At 36.3% G+C, this 6,186-nt stretch overlaps 1 long non-coding RNA gene across 2 annotated transcripts; it reads right to left on the bottom strand.

Annotated features, from left to right (window-relative positions):
- Positions 1 to 849: 849 nt before the first annotated feature.
- On the bottom strand, positions 850 to 4,699 carry LOC113344844. Of its 2 annotated transcripts, none has more exons than XR_003357927.1 (6): positions 3,784 to 4,699; positions 3,074 to 3,249; positions 1,902 to 2,155; positions 1,618 to 1,780; positions 1,371 to 1,455; positions 850 to 1,275 (listed from the first exon to the last, which is right to left on the bottom strand). It is a non-coding gene; the product is annotated as an uncharacterized LOC113344844 (long non-coding RNA). The 2 variants fall into 2 exon arrangements; XR_003357926.1 differs by having other exon boundaries at positions 1,388 to 1,455.
- Positions 4,700 to 6,186: the final 1,487 nt, after the last annotated feature.

The following is a 6,186-nucleotide window of genomic DNA, read 5'->3' as shown; positions in this document are numbered from 1 at the left end:
AGAGAATATTCGTAAATGAATATAGCCTCAGCTTTTCCAGCATTATTTACACCCAAATGCGTGGCTACAATAGTTATCTCGCTATAAATTTGAGAAACATTCACACTGTCAAGTCACTGCTTCGAACATCTAGCTAGCTAGGTAATGACTTGTGTAATTTAAAACCTGGTTACAATAAATTGCTTTTTAGTAAAGCTAACTTGAAAGATGACTCTCATATGGTAATCGGTTTTTGTGGAGTCTGTGAAGTCGGTTTGTTAAATATCAGTGATAAGTCTCAGCCCCTCCTAACGCCTTAGCCCACCTAGACCTTCAATCTTGTTTCCGTCTTCGTCCTTATTAGAAAAAAAAAAAGATCCAAAAGGGGACATGGCTACATGAACTCTAGCCACTACGGGAAAAAACATCATTGACGACACAAGATAAGAGTTGCAGTACCCCTACGACAACTCCATTTCATGCATTGTGGAATGGGGATATTGTAGAAAGTCCAAGTTTTTCTACAATGGATGACAAGTGTTGTAAAGGGTGATGTGATTCATGGTTCGACAATAGTTTGTCAATGTTGTGATTCTCTTTCGATTTTTTTGATAACCTAACACAACTCTTGCTTGTATTGTAGAACAATCGTGGACAACATAAGTAGCATACCGTAGAAACATATACAACAACAATCACCAGTATTATGAATAATATTTGCACAACACTTGTATGAATTGTCGAACTATCTTGGACAACACCTGGTTATGTCGTAAAGACATTTTTCACAACCTTTGGTATGTGTAGTTGAAATATGGAATACAACTCTTATTAGAAGTTGTGTGCATAAAACTATTTTGAAAAAAAAAATTATAGCTGAAACCGAATTGCATGAATTGCCGAAAGTATTTCACATTCACATTAACATGCCAGTGTAGCACATTTACATTCATTCAAGTTAACCTACCACTCCAATTGCATTACCTAGCTAACTTCAAATCACCTTGTATGAAAGTGTGTTGCGCAACGAAAGAAAATAAAATGATAGATTCTTTGAACATGACTAAAAATACCATATAAATCGTAAAACACAGATATTGGCCTTCCCTACAAATATGACAGTAGCATACACGTTCCAGTATGGTAGTCTGGGTTACATTGTTAAATAGAAATGATCCGTTTTCGCTGCACACTCTCTTCTTGGTAAACCTAACACCGATTATGAGTAACATAGTGGTAGATGATACCGTAGAGGCACTGGCTTAGACATGAAGTGTCGTAGTTCTCAACGAAAGCCTACAGGAGAAGAGTGTCATTTAGCAATACAAAGTAACAGTCAAAATTTTATAATACAAAGTAACAGTCAACCTAAGAGTGTCATTTAACAATACCTTACACTGAAACTAACCTTTCCAAGTCTTAGAGAGGGTTCACCGTTAGGTTGTGGACGGGGGATGACAATATTCATCAACGTACCTGCAATCGCAAAATGTACGAGTTAGAAACAAATTATTCTGAAGGTCCAAAAGTGTAAACTAGTGGTTTAATTGGGGCGTGAAATCAAATATTTCCAAAGGCTGCGAAACACAAAAAAAAAAAACAAAAGCTCGAATATGAGAAACAAAGACATTAACTTACCAAATTTTCCACCTTCTACCCTCATATCTTCCAAAACATCTTCATACTCTTCATCATATTTAAGCTCATCTGCAGTAACCACCTCTGTCAGGCATACGACCTTGGTAGCAATGCCACCTCCATTACCACCACCTAGACCACCTCCGGTTTGGAACAATTTCCTCTGCCAAAGAAAACAAGAAAACTCATTAGTAAAGAAACAAGAAACGATATCAGTAGAAAATATTTATATATTTATTGTATATACTGGAAACTAAGAAAAATATAAAGTGTGTTCCACTAACCTGCCACGCGACCTGTAGTTGTGCTTGTATTAAGACGTTTCCTGCTCAGGTTTTAGCTGAGCGGTGCCCAGGTTCGCTCGTCTAACAGTAAGAGTTTTATCACCCATTTAGAGCAGCACAAGCAATATCTGTAACTGAGAGATCCTAGTAAACGCAGAAGGCGTATCCTTTAGAGTTCCTTGTTTCCCTGTCCTTCACCAGATCGAAACCACGAAGGGGACCAAAAGATTCAAGCAACTCTCTAATCCGTGCTTCTGTGAAGTAATATGGGAGCCCAGTAAGTTGCTTGCATATACAGAAACAACATACTAAAAATTCAGCTTAATCCGATATATGGATAACCATTGAGAATAGGTTGTTCAGGATATAAATTCTGCAGAACGTAGTCATAGATTATGCAATCTTGGCAGTAGTAAACAGGACCTGATCATCATGCAATTTTTACTGTATATAAAGAGATGGATAACTAATTAATAGCTAAAGGATTCGCATATAACTGCATATACGAGGTTTTAGCAGATAATGAAGATATATATCTGTAAACTTCTCTAGGCCAAGATATGGTGGTTACCAGTTAATTACTGGGCCAGAATTTATTCCACAGGTGACCCTAAGCATACGTCTACTGCAATTGTCCATATTTTCTTTTGAATACTAAACCTAAGTTTGGATTAATCCAATTCACCATCGCCAGAAATGTACTCAAGATACAGAGCAAATAATGGAGGAATTCAATGATCAATAGGAATCAGAATTTTCCGAAGAAACGGGAGAAAAAAATTGAACATAGTAATCATGCAACATAATAAACCACAAGACTAGGTAGATGCAACACTAGTTCACTAAACTTCTGAAGACAGTCTTTCCCCGACAAAATCTCTCTTTTCTTAAGAGAGAAAAGGTAAAAAATCAACAAACAAGACAAGTGATCTTTTAGTTAAAAACATACAATCAACAAACTCCCAAAAACCTTGAAAGAAAAAAACAATTAGAAGCTTAGTTTCACTAGCATACAGAGAAAACTTTGAAAAATGCCAAAAGTTTGTAACAAGTTATACAACACTTGAACTGACATAGGGGCGGAACCAGGATTGAAGACTAGGGGTGGCTTGGAAAAATTTATGCGCACTTAAAAAAAAAATTTGCGATGGAATAAATAAAAAGAGGATTACCTATTCAGTGACAACTTCATTCCTATTCAGTGACAACTGCATGCCTATTCAATGACAACTGCAGAGTTCCCAACAACCCTTTCTGAGCTTCTTTAGGTATAGGCTTGTAAAACCCTTCCAATTTTCCTCGTTTGAGTTTCGATGGTGGACTGCGAGTTGGCATCGTACCCTATCCCCTGAAAAATTCAGTTGTTTCAATATTAGATTGATGATAAAAATGTAAAAATTACTAATTCAAATTACAAGCTTACCACTAACAGAAATAAGCTGGACCAAAGATGAAGTATAACTCTAGTCTCTTGAAACACTAAAAAGGGTGTGCATGTCCAAAAAAAACGAACTTGTAACTTGTAAGAACAAGTCTCTACGTTTGGATAATATTTATGCTCGACTGTTAGGTTTCAATTCTGGCCTTCTGGGCTACCTATTTTGGAGGCTTAATGAACCACATGAATGGTAAATACCACAACTAATGATTCAACAACAAAAATTAGATAAAAAAATTGAATCAAAGCTCAACTCTCCCCGCCCTGTACCTCAATTACACTAAAGACTGGATGCAAACCATAATCAAAGCTAAAAATAAAAATTGAAGATAATTGAAAAGATAAGAAAACAAAAATTGAAATCAAAACAAGCAAAATTGATGAAAAAATTGCAAGATCTATAAAGTGATGATCGTAAAGAAGAAGAAGAGATGAAGATCTTACGAGATGAAGAGGATCTTTGATATGTTTAACAAGAGATGAACTACACCGATTATCTCTCATTCCATCGTGTGTATGATGTCTGTAAATATATTCGTTCTCCATACTACTAATTCCACCATTTCCAATCTTCTTCAAAAGATTTCTTCTTCAATTTATCGACCAAATCCTCTTATCTATCTCTAAATCCACTTTCACTCTGTTCTGTAATTTCTGTTGTTGCGTCTGTTTCTTCTTCTTCCACCGGCATCTGTTGTCCAATACCAAAATCCATATCTTTCATTTTCTTTTACTTCTCTGAATGATTTTATTATTATTTAGCACTTGATTCACTACCACCAATCTCCTGCAACTGACTAACCCATGACAATCAACATCAAAACCAATTTGAACTGCAGTTCAATCTTAACACCATCAACACCATCCAACTCAGTTCGAAAACCCCTGTCCTAACATTCATCTACTCCCCAAAATTCCTGTGTTTCTCTTCACAATTCCACTTCTATATCACCAGATTCAACCACAGATTCAACCATGGCAGTAGCAGCACTTGTTCTTCATCATTTCTTTCTAATAGAAACAGATCCAAACCCACGAATCCATTTTCACTATCAATACCTGCATAATCGTGTTCATCTCTCTTCTCCAATTCTCTGAGAAACTGCGCCTCCATTTCCTTACCTCTCTCAACATTGAAATCTAGGGTTAGTTTTTTCTCATCTCAACATTGAGATTTAGGGGTGTTTACTTTTGTTTTGATATCTAGGGTTTGAAATCTACAACTTCCATAAGTTTATTTACATAGAGAGTGAGCGAAAAAGAGATTCGGTGGTGGCAGTTGAGGTTTTTGTGAGTTTGGGTTTTCTTTTGTGAAGATGAGAGGAAGAGAAAGGCAGAAGATGAGAGAGAAAGATTAGAAAAAAATGAGGGAAGTGAGAGAATATTTTTTTGACCATTTTGTATAGAAGAACTTACGTTGATTAAAATGTTGTCATACGGATCACGAAAATCAATGAACGGTGAAGATTTGATTTAAGATTGTCATACAGATCAAGGCAAGTGTGTTTTCTTTGTGCTTTTTCATTGTGTTAATACAAACTCATGTTTTTGGTTTAATTATCAACCTTCGACATGAAAAAAAATCCAAAAAAAATATTAATAAATTTAGGACATTGTTATCGATATTCTGATATAAAAAAAACCAAAAAATGTATAAGAATGAATCGGGAAAATGAAAAATGAAATCGATAATTGGCGGGTTTCTTTGTGTTTTTGTGCTTTCTCTTTGTGCTTCCGGTTTGAATTTCGACTAGTCGCATAGGTCATGAAGTAATTTTGACAAGTCATCCAAGTCATGAAGTAGCTTTAGTTCACACTGGTAAACTCAAGTTATAAGATTACTAGAGATGGACCAAGAAGCTTCAAATGTGGTATAACAACATACAAACTTTGAGTCAAGAAGCTCCGGGAGGGTTCTGACTTCAAACTTAGCATGATACATAATAGGAATCGATAAATATGAAGCTCAGTGTCCATTCGAACTTCAATTGTGATATAACGACATACAAACTATGAACCAAGAATCTCTGGAGGGTTCTGACTTTAAACTTACCATGATACATCATCGGAATCGATAAATATGAAGCTCAGTGTCGATTCGAATTTCAAATGTGGTATTACGACATACAAACTATGAACCAAGAAGATCCGTGAGGGTTCATACTTCAAACTAGTCGGAAAATTTGTAAGAACGATGAACCTAACCAATATTCATAGGTAGGATTCCATGGAATATTCTCTGAAACCTTAACACAAACCTTTTTCTGGTGACTTCGAGAAAGAAAGTGGCTCCAAGCTCGAAACCTTGACTACTATAAGTCGGAAACTTCGTAAGAATGATGAATCTAACCAGAATTCATAGGTAAGATTCCATGGAATATTCTCTGAAACCTTAAAAAAACCCTTTTCTGGCGACTTTGAGAGAAAAAATGGCTCCGAGATCGAAACCTGGTCGGGAGTTGACTACTACAAGTCGACAACTTCGTAAGAACGATGAATCCATCCATTTACAGGTAAGATTCATTTGGAGTATTCCCCGAAAACTTAAAAAAATCCTATTCTGGCATATTGTATGCATACCCTGGCCCCGAAATCGTAACCTGGTCGTGAGTGGACTACTATAAGTCGGGAACTTCGTAAGAACGATGAATCCATCCATTTACAGGTAAGATTCATTTGGAGTATTCCCGGAAACCTTAAACAAACCTTATTCTGGCATATTGTATGCATACCCTAGCCCGAGATTGTAACCTGGTCGTGAGTGGACTATTATAAGTCGGGAACTTCGTAAGAATGATGAATCCATCCATTTACAGGTAAGATTCATTTGGAGTATTCCCCGAAACC

Source organism: Papaver somniferum, unplaced genomic scaffold (genome assembly GCF_003573695.1).
Source record: "Papaver somniferum cultivar HN1 unplaced genomic scaffold, ASM357369v1 unplaced-scaffold_80, whole genome shotgun sequence".
NCBI lineage: Eukaryota > Viridiplantae > Streptophyta > Magnoliopsida > Ranunculales > Papaveraceae > Papaver > Papaver somniferum.
Note: the sequence above shows the minus strand (reverse complement) of the source record. Positions and strands in the feature narration are given on the sequence as shown.